Source organism: Gopherus evgoodei, chromosome 20 (assembly GCF_007399415.2).
Source record: "Gopherus evgoodei ecotype Sinaloan lineage chromosome 20, rGopEvg1_v1.p, whole genome shotgun sequence".
Lineage (NCBI taxonomy): Eukaryota > Metazoa > Chordata > Testudines > Testudinidae > Gopherus > Gopherus evgoodei.
The window spans coordinates 17,717,284-17,734,298 of record NC_044341.1 but is presented as its reverse complement, the minus strand read 5'-3'; positions in this window follow the sequence as shown (position 1 = coordinate 17,734,298).

Sequence of the window (17,015 nt, the reverse complement as noted above, 5' to 3'; positions counted from 1 at the left end):
AACCAGATGTGTCATTCCCCTGACACGCCTACCACATTGCAAAGAATTATGAAGCCTGGATATCAGGAACAAAGGTTAACAATATGGACGAGCTGCACCTCCTGATACAAATGGAGCAGTTCTTAGATGGTGTTCCTGAGGAAATAGAGAGGTACATCCTTGATGGGAAACCCAAAACGATAACCGAGGCAGGGGAGATTGGAGCCAAATGGATGGAAGTGGCAGAAAAGAAAAAAGCTACTGTCAAGGGGAGTGACTACTCAAGGCGGCACACCGACAATAAACCCTATAACTGAGGGCAGCCCAAGACCTCACCTACAACCCAAGGAAAGCCCCAGACTACCTATTCTCCCACCTCACCAGTCTCCAGTAACCAACCTCGACCCAGTGACCAGTCAGCTGGAAGATGCTTTAAATGTAATGAACTGGGACATATAAAGGCCAACTGCCCCAAGAACCCCAATCGAGTGCAGTTCATTACACCACCATCACACCAAAGATCCCCAGGCCCAGATGCCTCTCAAATACCCTGGGAGCGAAGGGAAATTTTGAGAGTGGGTGGAAAGAAGGTTACTGCGTGGAGAGACACAGGGGCACAAGTGTCAGCTATCCACCAATCCTTCATCGACCTCAAATTCATCAACCCAGAGGGCCAAGTGACAATTTACCCCTTCATGTCACAAGCTGTAGACTTGCCTACAGCTGAACTGCCTGTCCAGTACAAAGGCTGGTCAGGAATGTGGACTTTTGCAGTCTATGACAATTATCCCATCCCCATGCTGCTGGGGGAAGACTTGGCCAACCAGGTGAAGCGAGCCAAGAGAGTGGGAATGGTTACACGCAGCCAAACCAGGCAAGCTTCCAGACCCATTCCTGTTCCTGTTCCTGAGCCATCCACAGAGGCCCCGTCTGTGTTACCAGAGACCCAGACAGAAGTAGTGGACCCAGATCCCCTGCCGATGACTGAAACAGCCACAGTGACTTCAGTCCCAGACCAGGAACTGGAAAAGCAGCCAGCACCAGAACCGTTGCCAGCACTGACACCAGCGCTTGCAAACCCATCTTCAACCCCAATGCCGGAGGGCGCCAGCAAGCCTGAACTGGCAGAAGCAGCAGACAACCACACCCAAGAGGCTCAGCCAGAGCCTGAAATACCACCTGGTGCACCAGCAGAGAGCGATTCACCAGCAATGAAAACAACTCCATCACCTACATCGCTTCCAGAGGGACCAAGCCCAAGTCCACAGTCTAAGGAAGAACTGGTGTCTCCAGCTTCAAGGGAACAGTTCCAGACTGAGCAGGAAGCAGATGACAGCCTTCAGAAAGCTTGGGCGGCGGCACGGAGCACCCCACCGCCTCTCAGCTCTTCTAATCAATCCCGGTTTGTTGTAGAACAAGGACTTTTATACAAGGAAACTCTTTCTGGTGAACACCAGGGAGACTGGCATCTGCAAAAACAGTTGGTGGTTCCAACTAAGTACCAGGAAAAGCTCTTAAGCTTAGCCCATGATCATCCCAGTGGCCATGCTGGGGTGAACAGAACCAAAGACAGGTTGGAGAAGTCCTTCCACTGGGAGGGGATGGGCAAGGACGTTGCCAAGTATGTCCGGTCTTGTGAGGTGTGCCAAAGAGTAGGAAAACCCCAAGACCAGGTCAAGGCCCCTCTCCAGCCACTCCCCATAATTGAGGTCCCATTTCAGCGAGTACCTGTGGATATTCTGGGTCCTTTCCCAAAATAGACACCCAGAGGAAAGCAGTACATACTGACTTTCATGGATTTTGTTATCCGATAACTGGAAGCAGTAGCTCTAGGCAACACCAGGGCTAAAGCTGTGTGCCAGGCCCTAACAGACATTTTTGCCAGGGTAGGTTGGCCCTCCGACAGATCCTTACAGATTCCTTACAGATTCAGGATCTAATTTCCTGGCAGGAACCATGAAAGAACTGTGGGAAACTCATGGGGTGAATCACTTGGTTGCCACCCCGTACCACCATCAAACCAATGGCCTGGTCAAAAGGTTTAATGGCACTTTGGGGACCATGATATGTAAGTTGGTCAATGAACACTCCAGTGACTGGGACCTAGTGTTGCAGCAGTTGCTTTTTGCCTACAGGGCTGTACCACATCCCAGTTTAGGGTTTTCACCGTTTAAGCTTGTGTATGGCCATGAGTTTAAGGGGCCATTACAGTTGGTGAAGCAGCAATGGGAGGGGTTTACACCCTCTCCAGGAACTAACATTCTAGACTTTGTAAGCAACTTACAAAACACCCTCCGACACTCTTTAGCCCTTGCTAAAGAAAACCTAAAGGATGCTCAGGAAGAGCAAAAGGCCTGCTATGATAAACATACCAGGGAGCATTCCTTCAAGGTAGGAGACCAGGTTATGGTCTTGAAGGCGCAACAGGCCCATAAGATGGAAGCATCGTGGGAAGGGTCATTCATGGTCCAAGAGTGCCTGGGAGCTGTTAACTACCTCATAGCATTTCACAATTCCTCCCTAAAGCCCAGAGTGTACCATGTTAATTCTCTCAAGCCCTTTTATTCCAGAGACTTACAGGTTTGTCAATTTACAGTCCAGGGAGGAGATGACGCTGAGCGGCCTGAAGGTGTCTACTAAGAAGGAAAAACTGACGGTGGCGTGGAAGAGGTGAACCTCTCCACCACCCTGGAACGTCTGCAGCGGCAACAAATCAAGGAGCTGTGCACTAGCTTTGCCCCATTGTTTTCAGCCACCCCAGGATGGACTGAACAGACATACCACTCCATTGACACAGATAATGCTCACCCAATTAGAACCCCACCCTACCGACTGTCTCCTCATGCATAAGCTGCGATAGAATGGGAGATCCAGAACATGCTACGGATGGGTATAATCCGCTCATATACCAGTGCATGGGCATCTCCAGTGGTTCTGGTACCCAAACCAGATGGGGAAATACGCTTTTGCATGGACTACCATAAGCTAAATGCGGTAACTCGTCCAGACAACTATCCAATGCCACGCACCGATGAGCTATTGGAAAAGTTGGGACGTGCCCAGTTCATATCTACAACAGACTTAACCAAGGGGTACTGGCAAGGACCACTAGACGAACCTGCCAAGGAAAGGTCAGCATTCATCACCCATGTGGGGGTGTATGAATTTAATGTACTTCCTTTCGGGCTGCGAAATGCACCCGCCACCTTCCAAAGGCTGTAGATGGTCTCCTAGCAGGACTGGGAAAATATGCAGTTGCCTACCTCGATGATGTGGCCATTTTTTCTGATTCCTGGCCCGAACACATAGAACACCTGGAAAAAGTCTTTGAGCGCATCAGGCAGGCAGGACTAACTGTTAAGGCCAAAAAGTGTCAAATAGGCCAAAACAGAGTGACTTACCTGGGACACCAGGTGGGTCGAGGAACCATAAACCCCCTACAGGCCAAGGTGGAGGCTATCCAAAAGTGGCCTGTCCCAAAGTCCAAGAAACAGGTCCAATCCTTCTTAGGCTTGTCCGGGTATTACAGGTGATTTGTACCACACTACAGCCAAATCGCTGCCCCACTGACCGACCTGACCAAAAAGACCCAGCAGAATGCAGTCAAATGGACTAATGAATGTCAAAAAACCTTTACCAAACTTAAGGCAATGCTCATGTCTGACCCAGTGCTAAGGGCCCCGGACTTTGACAAACCATTCCTAGTAACCACAGATGCATCTTAGCGTGGTATAGGAGCAGTTTTCATGCAGGAAGGACCGGATCACAACTTCCATCCTGTCGTGTTTCTCAGCAAGAAACTGTCTGAGAGGGAAAGTCACTGGTCAGTCAGTGAAAAGGAATGCTATGCCATTGTGTACGCCCTGGAAAAGCTACGCCCATACATTTGGGGACGGCGGTTCCAGCTACAAACCGACCATGCTGCTCTGAAGTGGCTTCATACTGCCAAGGGAAACAACAAAAAACTGCTTCAATGGAGTTTAGCTCTCCAAGATTTTGATTTTGAAATTCAACACATTTCAGGAGCTTCTAACAAAGTAGCTGATGCTCTCTCTCGTGAAAGTTTCCCAGAATCCACTGGTTGAAATTTGTCCTTGAAATGTAGAAAGTCTTGCAGTTTACATACTTAGTAGTATATGTAAAGGTGCATGTGTTATATTAATCTGTTTATTCTAAAGTTCTAGGAAGAAATCACTGCCTCTGAGATTCCCCACTATCTGCGATTTGGGGGGCGTGTCATAAACAGATAGTTAAGGGTTAATGTCTCTTTTACCTGTAAAGGGTTAACAAACAGGGAACCAAACACCTGACCAGGGGACCAATCAGGAGACAAGATACTTTCAAATCTCGGTGGAGGGAAGCCTTTGTTTGTGTTTTTTGGGTTTGGCTTTGTTCTCTCTGGGCTCGGAGAGTGACCACACGTACCTACAGGCTCTCTAAACTTCTATTCCAATTTTGTAAGTACAAAGGTAGAAAGGCAGTATAGTCTTTTTATTTGTTTTTCTTTATTTGCAAATGTGTATTTGGCTGGAAGTATTTTAAATTGTATTTCTGCTGGAGGAGGCTTTTTTCTCCAGTTTCTATAAGCTGACAGACCCTGTAATATTCCATCTTGAATTTACAGTGATTTTCTTTATTCTTTTTTCTTTTATTAAAAGTTTTGCTTTTAAGACTTGTCTGATTTTTCCCCTTGTTGAGGTTCAAGGGAATTGAGACTGTACTTAACAGGGAAGGAGAAGGGAGGGGGAGAGAAAGGGGAGGAACCCACCTGATTTCTCTGTGTTGTGATTCAAGGAGTTTGAATCATGGTGATCTCCTAGTGTACCCAGGGCGGGAAAGATCTGGGAGGAAGAAAGGAGAAGGGGGAATCCCTTTTTTTAGATTCACGGAGCTTGAATCTGTATATCTCTCCAGGAGCCCAGGGAGGGAACACCTGGAGGGGAGGAGGGGGAAGGGAAATGGTTTATTCCCCTTTGTTGTGAGACTCAAGGAATTTGGGTCTTGGGGGTCCCCAGGGAAGGTTTTGGGGGAGAACAGAGTTTATCAGGCACTCTACTCTAAGTCCTGATTGGTGGCAGCACTACAGGATCTAAGCTGGTAATTAAGCTTAGGGGAATTCATGCTAATACCCATATTTTGGACACTAAGGTTCAGAATTGGGAATTATACTATGACAACAACTTCCAGCATGCATCTCTCTGAGGAAACCCCAGCCACCCCTCAACTCCAGGTCCCCAGTTCCCCTCACCCCAGCTTAGCAGAGCAGAGCAAATTCCTGCAGAGAACTTTGTCGAGTAATTAGCACATCAATGGGGCTAAAGAGTGTGAAGCAAGAAAGAGAAACAGGAGGGGAAGCTAATGAGATCACAAGACAGCATGTGGCATCCCTGGAATGAGAGTATCAGGAGAGTATCTGAATGAGAATTCAAATATTGCTGCAATCAGACTCACCTGCATGGAATGTGTCCCTGGGGCCAACAGAGCAAAGGGCGGTGGAGAGAATTCAGTGCAGAAGCAGAAGACTTTAGGTTCTTTCCACCCCCCATTTGTCTGAGAGACTAATTAGGTCAATGTAACCCTTGTAGATGAAGCCTTGAAACATGATAGTGCCTGTGCTCTATTTATTGGGATCTTGGCAGATGGCAGGGGAGGGAAGGGAGGTTTGCGCTGCAGGAAGATTCACACGGCTGGTTCGCAGCCTTTGAACGCGGCTCCTAGCTCTTTCTGCTCCTCCCCCATTCATGTGATTTAATGACTTTGCAGCCACAACCTGATGGCAGGATGATGCCATCTCATCATTAACTACATTTACTCAGCACTGTCAAATTAACAGCCAGGCATAAGAGAGGCATTTTAGGAGAAAGACTCCAGCTGTTCACAAACAGCATTAGCTACAGCTGGGCAAATGGGAACAGTTTTTTTTTGCATGAGATTTAGCATAAAATCACCTGTCAGATCCTATTCTGGGATTTGGAAGTTTGCTTAGTACCGAAGTGTTTTCACCAAGCCGTCCCTGAAATACATTTCTCGCTCAAAATGTGGTTCTTTAATTTCCTAGGGTCAAAATGTCCTGGGAAAGCTCCCTGGGACCAGGGCTGGCTTCAGGGTTTTTGCCCTCCCAAGCAGCTAAAAAAAAAAAAAAAGCCAGGATTGTGATCTGGAGCTCTACCGCCGCTGGTTCAGTCTTCAGTGGCAATTCAGCAGCTGGTCTTTTGCTCCAAGAGGGAGTGAGGGACCTGCCGACTAATTGCCGACCAAGACCTGGATGTGCCACCCCTCACCATTGGCCGCCCCAAGCACCTGCTTGCTGGGCTGGTGCCTGGAGCCAGCCCTGCTTGGGACCCTCTCTAGCAATATGGGCTTGTGGGGACAAGAGGCCCATTGGAGTCAATGTGAGTCTTTCACTTGACCATCAGATGTGAATAGTCTGATACCACAACTGGTTATAAAATGGGGTTCCCCAATCCAGGGATAATATCTGTGAAAATGAGTCCCGTCCCCCTCAACCCCTATCCAAAGATCAAAAACGGAATTTTCAGCCAACACTTTTCAGAGTTTGGATGAAAATATTTTGATTCAAACTCTAAAATCTCCTGCAGAAAGCAGACACTTTATGCAAAAACATTTGTTCAGTCAAAAATCCAAATTTCCCTCAAATTGGTTTTGATTAAAATGTTCCAATCAGTCCTACCAGATATGCCCCAGGACAGCCAGGTGATAGGAATGTAGGAAATACCAGACTCAGAGGTAGATTAAGGTTTTGTGGGGCCCTGGGCCAGAGCAAATGGGCATTCCCTCCCCATCTCTTCTGCCTGTGTCCCCACCTCCATTCTGTCCCTTCTACCTGTGGCCCCACCCGTGGTCCCACTCTGTTCTGCCTCTTCCACCCATGGCCCTCCCCCATTCCACCCACATTCCCATCCATTCCACCGCCCACTGCATACCACAACCCATTTTCTCCTATCTGTCCCCTCTACTGCAACCGCAAGACCAGAGAAGCTCTGTCCCTCCACCTCTGCCATGATGAGAGCTCCTCCAGCCCGAAGGCCACAGCATGTGGCTAGGACTCCTCTAATCCCGGGGCCACCCAGGGTCTGGGCGCTGAGGCTTCCTCAGCCGCCTCTGCCCTGTTGGCCCAGTGGCTAATCCACCACTGGTCTGTTTGGGGTAATGCCAATGTGGGAGCCACTACAGATTTAGTTGGTGCTGGTCCTGCTTTGAGCAGAGCGTTGGACTAGCTGTCCTCCTGAGGTCCCTTTCAACCCTGATATTCTATGATTCTGTGATATCAGTGTAAATGAGAGCAGAATCTGGCCGATGACATTGCCAGGGCCCGGGCCAATCTCCCATCAGCAGGGAGAGAGCTAGGTGTAGGTGTAACCACAAGGAAAAATGCTTCTGATTTTGCTAGGGAGGGCAGGAGTTGAAGGTGATGCTAACATCACAGGACTAGTTGATCTCACCACAAACTCTCAGCACACAGAGATGAGACACTCGGCCGCCTTTTGCCCCAGCAATTACTCTGACTCTAATGCATGATGGATATTTGGTCATTTCTTATTTGTGCTATGTGACATTGTCTAATTAAAATATAATCATGCAAATCATTATTGCTATCACTTTTATATAATTGCAACAAATCTTATACAAAATATAACTCATGGCCAGAAAGGGTGAAGCACTTAGCAGGCCGAATGACCCGAAGCCAACCTTTAAAGTCATGTTAGGAAAATATGCAAATAGTAATTAGGGCCATTCTGTGGTAAATAGGGCTAGAACTTTGAAGTGCAAACCTGTATTGTTAGAGAATTAGAGATGATACTAACTGTGTGTATCAGAGACGCTAGCCATGTAAACAGACAGTTCCTGTCTGTCACTATAGCTATGGAGTCAGAGATCAAAAGGGAATATTAACATTTAGATGAATCTTGGGTGCAATAATGTCATTGTCTATATGTCTTTTTAAAGTTTGTGATAAATTACTTAATGGATAAATTATCTTATGTTAATCCATGTAGTTAATTACCGATGAGTTTTAGGAAACAGAAGGTTACATCAAAAGCCTATTGTTTACCCAGGACTGTATGCTCATGTGCAGGGTTTCTCAAACTGGGGTCACTGCTTGTGTAGGGAAAGCCCCTGGTGAGCCAGGCCGGTGCGTTTAGCTGCCCTGTCCGCAGGTCCAGCCGATTGCTGTTCCCACTGGCCGCGTTCGCTGCTCCTGGCCAGTGCGAGCTGCTGGAAGCGGTGCAGGCCAAGGAACTTACTGGCTGCTGCTTCCAGCAACTCCCATTGGACAGGATTAGCCAGTGGGGGCTGCGTTCGGCCAGAGCTGTGGATGGGGCAGGTAAACACACCGGTCTGGCCCACCAGGGACTTTCCCTACACAAGCAGCGACCCCTGTTTGAGAAACCCTGGTCAAATAGAAGCTAGAAAACTATATAAAAGCCCCAGGGATCCGAATCTGTTTTATCTCAGATCTGCTTAAGCTTCATCAGGGAGAGTTTGAGTCATAAGATTAAGATCCCTCTCCTAAACTGGAACACGCTGAATATGATATTTGGACATTGGACTATAATTTATGGATTAAATTCTAAAAGAACTCTTTGTAACTACAAAGCTCACCATCTCTGCTATGAATCTGAAGCTCAAAATTTTACTTATGTTTTGTGTATACTGACATTTTAATCTATACTCTCTTTTCTTTTTTAATAAATTTTAGTTTAGTTAATAAGAATATAACCGTGTATTTGGGTAAGATCTGGAATATTAATTAACCTGGGAGGTAATGTGTCCGATCCTTTGAGATCAGTAGAACCTTTTTTTATATGATGAATAAGATTTTCAGAAATCCTCATCATACTTGACTTGGTTGTCTAGGTGGAGACCTGAGGCTCGGTTACTTTAAGGGAACTGTGTTGTTGACTTCTGAGTAATCAGTGAGGTATTATAGAAGCTGCTTTGTGCTGTTTTGGTAAATCTAAGTATTGGAATATCCACTAGTTTTGGGTATTGCCTGCTCCATTCTTTGCAGTTCACCCTAATTGAATGACCTCAGCTGGCTCCCCTGGGACTCCAGTCACATGTTAATACAACTACAGGTGTCTCTAGGGACCCAGGAAGATTCCAGTGGCCAAGATTCTGGGAGGTCATTGCTTTCCCACCTTCCGCTGGGGCTGATTGTCAAGGACCTGAATGTGAGGATCAGGTAACAGGGCCCTTTTGGAGACAGTCCCCCTTTTTATGTCGCTCAGCCACATCAGTAAAATAGATGCAATCCAATCCTGTTCATAGCCAGCCGGCTGGGTGTCACCTTGCACTCATCTGGGCTTGTTGAGGAGCTGTTGCAATAACATAACAGGCTGGTTGGGTTCAGGCCTTCAGCAAGATGATATGGCTCAGAGGCTGGAGCATGAGAGAAGTTAGAGGGGGAGACAGGCATTTAGGTCTCCAGGCTCCTCAACTGCTCCAGGAGAGTCTGGACAAGGGAACAACGCACCTTGTACTGTTGCCTTCCAGAGTTTTTGTATTTGTTTGGTGGGTGGGAGGACGGGAGAAAGGGGCAGAGTTTGGGATTTTAAACACACAGAGTCCAGGGGCATGGTGATTGAAGTTTAAGTTATTTTTTCGGCTTGGCATGTATGGGTGTGAAAGGATATGTGGGGCTGGGTAGGCGTGACTATGACGTATCTGTGTGGGTGAATATACATGAGTGTAAAAGTGTGAGCTAGAGACAGTCTGTGAGAGAAGGGTGGAACCAGGGCCAGGGCAAGGCTGCTGCTAGGGCTTCCCCTGCCTCCCTGTGCTGGGGATGGGGTCAGGGGAGCACAGGGGGCTCCCCTGCCTGCCTGGCGCTCTGGGCACCAGGGCCAGGGCGGGGCTGCTGCTGGGGCTTCCCCTGCCAACCCACAGCAGATTTCGGCTGGCCACACGGGGCACCCATTTTTCTGGGGCCCTCCAATCGGCTGCAGTCCCTGGACATGGGCCCTGTGGGTCCAGTGGACAATCTGCCCTTGGCCAGACTGGATGAGACTAGTAGTCTGTCTCATCCAGGATCACAACCCTGACAATGACCAGCACCAGCTGCTTCAAAAGAAGGTCCAAGATACCCAGGGTGAGCAGCTCTGGAATAGCCAGCCCTTGCCCATCCCTGTCCTCATCCTTTCTAAGCACCATCAATTAGTGTTTGTCTTGTCTTCAGCAGGGGTGTTTATATCCCTTCTACACCTATCTGCTCTATCTGGTGTAACTGAGCACATTCCCTTTACTCACATCAGTCTCCACTCCTGTTTGAATGCTATTGTCTTCTTGGTTTCAGTGAGATCTAGTAGCAGTGAGTTCCACAGAATAATTACCTGTTGTATAAAAAGGGGAATTATTTTGGTCAGTTTTAAAACCTTCAGAGTTGATGCCTACAGATCAGCCCCTGAACCCAGCTTTCTGCACCAGAAGATACTTTTATGTATGATTTATCAACATAGCATCAGAACAAGTCAGTTATTTAACCCTCAGTATCTCAAAGCCTCATACACATTCCTCCTGCACTTGCTTTCATTTATCATCTGCTCAGAGGAGTCACCTGGCATATGGATTTTTCCACCGCATCCTTTCAATGATCCATTGGTACGGTTCTTGGGCTTCAGATAATGGATCAGGGACATACAGAAGGATTCAGAATTGGCAGCAGTATTGGGAGGGTTCTGGGAAACTGTATTTGCACAGAAGTACCTAAATATTCTGAAATATTCAGGGCTGTTGAATAGGGCCAAATTCTGTTTATAGCCGTCCCTTTGGCAGCAATACTTATATCATTAATTGCCATTTCCTATGAACATTTGTGTGGTACTGAGTCCACAAAACAAGGACAATTAAAGCTTGATTGTGAATGCAGGGAATTCATTGTGTGGGTGACTGTAATAAGTGAGGGAAACGCAGAAATGCCAGCCAAAAGCTGACCTCTAGATTTGGCCTTGGTCACAAGACCTGGGTCAGGGTGACGGAAGTCAGTAGCCCTGTCACAGGGTATGGGTCAGTATCCATTGACTCCAGCAGTTAGCCCTAAATAGCCTAAGTTAGTGCCCTTTCCTTCTGTGACCCTACCTACAGCCTTTCTTCTGTCCTGTCTGTATCTACCTGGCAGTTAGGCTCTTTGCCTAGGATGGAGCCGGGGGGCGGTTAGCAGTCCTGGCAGAATGCATCATCTCATCCTAATGGGCTCAGCAGGGCCGGCTCTAGGCACCAGCGCTCCAAGCATGTGCTTGGGACGGCACTTTCCAAGGGGCACCACTCTGGCCTCCTTTTTATTTTTATTTTTTTGCTTAGGGTGAGAAAAAGCTGGGAGCTGGCCCTGGCCAGAGCCCTGCCACTGGAGAGCCAGAGCAGCATCCCCTGGAGCCGAGCCCGGGCTGCGGAGACGAGAGGGGCTCACAGATTGTGTTAGGAGCTGGGGAGGGAGGGAGGCGGGACCTGGGATGCAGGGACGGAGGAGGGGTCCTGCTGCCACCACTGCTGTTTCCCCAGGGTGGTGCAGCGTTTCCCCACCAGAGTGGGCTGCGCAGGGCGGTGCCGGGCTGGGCAGGGGGCACGGATCCCAGCTCGCACGTTAACAGTGCTAGTGGCTGGGCAGCCCGAGCTGCCAGGGAGCTGCTCCCTCCTGCCCCCAGACCCAGCCTGCTGCGCACCTCCCCCACCTCAACCCCACGCTGCTTTCCCCAGGCCCCCACAGAGCAAGGGGTGGGGAGAGACAGAGCCCGGCTCTGAGCAGGGCAGCTGGGGATACTGTCATGCCGGGGAACCCCTGCAGCTCGGGCACCTGGGGGGTTAGTGTCTGTCCTCTCGGCTCTGCCTGCACGGGGCTGGGGAAGCAGCTGTCAGTGCCTGCCCCCTCAGATATTGCACCACCCCATCCCGCTCACGTCCCCTCCACTTGTACCTCCCCCCATCGCTTCTTCACCGAACCCCTTCCCCTTGTACTCTCCCTTCACCTGCACCTCTCCCCTTGTACCCTCCTCCAGCCTCTCCTCCTGCACCTCCCCCTTCCCCTGCACCTCTTCTCCTGCAACCCTCCTGATACCCCCTCTCCTCCTCCCCCTCCTCCGTGAGCATATCACACCCTGATTCTCCCACACTCCCACTTCACCTGCACCTCTCTCCTTGTACCCTCCTCCAGCCTCTCCTCCTGCACCTCCCCCTTCCCCTGCACCTCTTCTCCTGCAACCCTCCTGGTACCCCCTCTCCTCCTCCCCCTCCTCCGTGAGCACATCACACCCTGATTCTCCCACACTCCCACTTCACCTGCACCTCTCCCCTTGTACCCTCCTCCAGCCTCTCCTCCTGCACCTCCCCCTTCCCCTGCACCTCTTCTCCTGCAACCCTCCTGATACCCCCTGTCCTCCTCCCCCTCCTCCGTGAGCACATCACACCCCACTTCTCTGCCAGTGTAGAGCCCCCAAGCACCCCACACCCACATCTCTCCCCTTGTACCCTCCTCCAGCCCTCTCCTCCTGCACCTTCCCCTTCGCCTGCACCTCTTCTCCTGCAACCCTCCTGATACCCCCTCTCCTCCTCCCCCTCCTCCGTGAGCACATCACACCCTGATTCTCCCACACTCCCACTTCACCTGCACCTCTCTCCTTGTACCCTCCTCCAGCCCTCTCCTCCTGCACCTCCCCCTTCCCCTGCACCTCTTCTCCTGCAACCCTCCTGATACCCCCTCTCCTCCTCCCCCTTCCTCCGCGAGCACATCACACCCCACTTCTCTGCCAGTGTAGAGCCCCCAAGCACCCCACACCCACATCTCTCCCCTTGTACCCTCCTCCAGCCCTCTCCTCCTGCACCTTCCCCTTCGCCTGCACCTCTTCTCCTGCAACCCTCCTGATACCCCCTCTCCTCCTCCCCCTCCTCCGTGAGCATATCACACCCTGATTCTCCCCCACCTCCCACTTCACCCTCACCTCTCCCCTTGTACCCTCCTCCAGCCCTCTCCTCCTGCACATCCCCCTTCCCCTGCACCTCTTCTCCTGCAACCCTCCTGATACCCCCCTCCTCCTCCACCCTCCTCTGCGAGCACATCACACCCCACTTCTCTGCCAGTGTAGAGCCCCCAAGCACCCCACACCCACATCTCTCCCCTTGTACCCTCCTCCAGCCCTCTCCTCCTGCACCTTCCCCTTCGCCTGCACCTCTTCTCCTGCAACCCTCCTGATACCCTCTCCTCCTCCCCCTCCTCCGTGAGCACATCACACCCTGATTCTCCCACACTCCCACTTCACCTGCACCTCTCTCCTTGTACCCTCCCCCAGCCTCTCCTCCTGCACCTCCCCCTTCCCCTGCACATCTCCTCCCCCACCCTCCTCCGCGAGCACATCACACCCCGTTTCTCTGCCAGTGTAGAGCCCCCAAGCACCCCACACCCGCTCCTCTGCCCGAACCCTCTTTACTAGATCCCCATCCCTTTCAAGGTTTGAGGGTTAGTCCCTATGCCTTCCATGTGCATTTGGAGCACTAAAGATGGGGTTCCAGGGGACAGGCGGGGGCGAGATTTATACAAAAGTGAAATAAAAATAGGAGAAACAGTTTGATCCCTACTGCAAGTGTAAATGGGGATTACTGTGGTGAACGAGGAGGTCATTTTGGGGGGCAGAGCCCAAGGCTGGGGCAGCTGGGCGTGCCGATGTGGTGGGGAGAGCCCATGGCTGGTGCAGCAGGGGATGCAGGGGGCAGGGCACTGGTGGGGAGGTAAAACCCAGGGCTGGGGTGGCAGGGAGTGCGAGAAGGGGGGGAAGAGAGAGCCAAGGGCTGAGGCAGCAGGGGGTACGGGTCAGGGAGGGCACTGGTGTAGGGGAGAGCCCAGGGCTGGGGTGGCAAGGGGTGCAGAGGGGGGAAAGAAAAAGCCCAAGGCTGGGGCAGCAGGGGGGGCGGGGCAGTGATAGCCCAGGGCTGGGGTTGGGGGCAGCCAAACATTTTTTTGCTTGGAGCAGCAAAAAACCTAGAGCCGGCCCTGGGCTCTGGTATCCCTTACATTCAGCCTGACTGCTGGGCTTTCTCCATCCCTGTTCTTGACAAACACTTCCCATTGTAACATCTGAGCTGACTCCTTTGAAGGCAAGAGGAAAAACTTTTAATAAAACAGAGAATAGTTTTGTGTTTTACTTCATTGGGGGGCTTCCGTTTAAAATGTGTTATAAGCAGGGATCCTAGAAATATGTTTGCCATGGAAAAATGTGGAATTTGGGTTTTTATAGAGAATCTTTAGATTTTACATTCTGTGAAAAAATGAAAACATTTATTAACAACAGTGGAATTCCATTTATCTGATCTAATTGGGATTGGGGCCAAATTGGATAAGCAACAATTTGGATAATCCGGAGAATGGGCACAGAGTTTCAGCCCTGGTGGTGGGGCTTCCACTGTCAGCTCCAGCCGGAAGCTTCGCACCAGGGCCGGCTCCAAGTTTTTTGCCCCCCAAGCAAAAAAATTTTCCCATGGCCCCTGGCCCTGCCCCTTCTCCGCCCCATTGCAGCCCCTTCCCCATATGCCTGGTCCTGCCTCCTCCCCCAGGCGTACCACATTTTCCTTCCTTCCCAGGCAAGCGGCGACGCGCTCGGGGAGGAGGCGGCGGTGAGCTGGGGGGGAAGTGGTTCCTCTGCGCCTCACCCAGGGTTACTTCCAGTGGCCTGCCCGGCGCCTCTCACCACTGCAGCTCACCTCTGCTCAGGGCCAGCTCCGGCTTTTTCTTGCCCCAAGCAAAAAACAAAAAAAAAAAGGAGGCCAGAGTGCCGCCCCTTGGAAAGTGCAGCTCCAAGCACATGCTTGGAGCGCTGGTGCCTAGAGCCGGCCCTGGCCACCACCCAGGGCTGAAGCTCTACATTCATTTTCCAAATTATCTGCATCTTGCTTAGTCGACCTAACCCTGATCCCAATTAGATCAGCTACCAATGTAGACCATGGCTCGGGAAGCTGAAGTTCAGCATTTAAATTTAATCATGGAAAACCACGGATTTCTGGGGCGGGAAGGGGTTAATCAGAGAATTTGGGGGTTTTCTATCATGGAAAATAAGGATCCCTGGCTATAAGTAATAATGGGGGTTCATAGAGAGAGAGGAGCAATAGGAAATGACTCTTCATTCAAACAGGGGGCGATTCCCATGCACACCTTTTACATAGCTATGTGCCTCTCACTTCCATTTGCCATGTAGGGCAATGATCTGAGTCTGTGATACCACTTATATTTCCTATCCAGTGCTTAGAATAGGGGTGGCTGACCAATTCCCTAAACCTTTGTCCATGCAGGCCCAGTAGGAAAGACTCCATTGACTTCAATGGGCTGGACGAGAGCTTCGGCTGAATCTGTTCTGAAATGTCTGGGGAAGAGTTTTTTACTTCCACTTTCCAGCCAGGACTGAGTACACCTGTGTGGGAAATCTGTCCAGGCCACCTGTCCTCACAGCATCCAGTCTCAGACTGTTGACTCAGGAGATAAGGGGACAGTTCAGAGAAGCCACCAAACCAGTGAGGGCTTCTGTTGGCCAAACCCAGATTCTGAGCTTTACATGGTGCCATGGGAACACCTCAGCTGGACTCCTCGAGCTCCCCTCGAGGTCAGTGAGGTTTGTGTGAGCAAGGAAGGTAGTCTGAGCCCTCTGTTGGAACTAGGGTTGCCGGGTGTCCTGTTTTCAACCCAAACATCCAGTTGAAACGGGAAACTGGCGGTGCCAATGCTTAAAGTCCGGTTACCTGCAGTAACCATCCTCTGCCACCGGGGGGCAGGAAGAACAGCAGCTGCTGGAGCCTGGAGGATCGGCTCTGCTTAGCAGGGGCTGCTCTTCCCACCCCCGAGCCTGACGGACAGAAGTGGCTGGCTCCTGGACCTGGCTACAAAGTATGTCCAGCAGGGGATTACCTGTCTGCCCTCCCCCTGCAGTGCCCCAATTTCCCCTTGTGACGTTATGAGTATAATGTAATATCTCGTTGAAAGATGACAGGGCCAGAAAGAATTAATTAACTCACCTCATCAACTGACCTGACCCATGGGTGAACCTTAAGGACTGGTTAGCAAGATACGTAAATGAATAGAGCATTGAAATGCAAGTCTGCATTGTTAGAGGTAGAAGGGTAGATGTTTGCTCATGTCTTGGGATGCCAGCAAACAAGTCTTGTGTATTGCTATAGTTTTAATTCAAAGATCAAAAAAGGAATATTAGCATTTAAGATGATACTTGAGTGAAATAGTATTATTGTCTATGTGTCTCTTTGAAGGTTGTGGTAACCTGTATCTGAACTGTTTAATGGATAAATTACTCTGTGCTAATTGCCAGGATGTTTGGGAGAAGAAGTTAAGCCTAGTGTTTTCTCAGGCCAAAAGGCTGCTGGAAATGTATAAGAAGCCTGGGACACGATCCTTCTTCATCTCAGATCTGCTTTGGGTTTCAAGAGGGGGAAACCTTAAGCCACAAGGATTGAGATCCCCAGTCATTGACTGGAGCCACCCTGAATATGGACATTGGACTATAACCTATTGACTATTTCTCAGAGGACTTTTGGCAACTACCAGCTCACGTCTGCTATGTATCTGAACCTCAAGAATTGAATTCAAGTCTGTATGTGTATTAATCTTTTAACCAACACTCTCTCTCTTTTCTTTTCTAATAAATTTTAGCTTAATCAATAAGAATAGGCTATAGCGTGTATTTTGGGTAAGATCTAAGTTACAATTGGACCTGTGTATGTGGCTGATCCTTTGGGGTTGGAAGAACCTTTTCTTTTATATGATGAAGTAAGATTTTCAGGAATCATCATTATATCTGACAGGTGTGTCTGGATGGAGGCCTGAGGATGGGCACTTTGAGGGAACTGTGTTGTTTGAACTTCTAAGTGACCAGTAAGGTACTATAGAAGCTGTTTTGTGCTGGCTTGGTAAATCTAAGTATTGGAATAACCACCAGCTTTTGGGGTTTGTCTGCCCCGTTTTGTTTGCAGTTCACCCTGATTGAGTGACCTCAGCTGGCTCCCACGGGCAGCACCGTCACACCCATCCT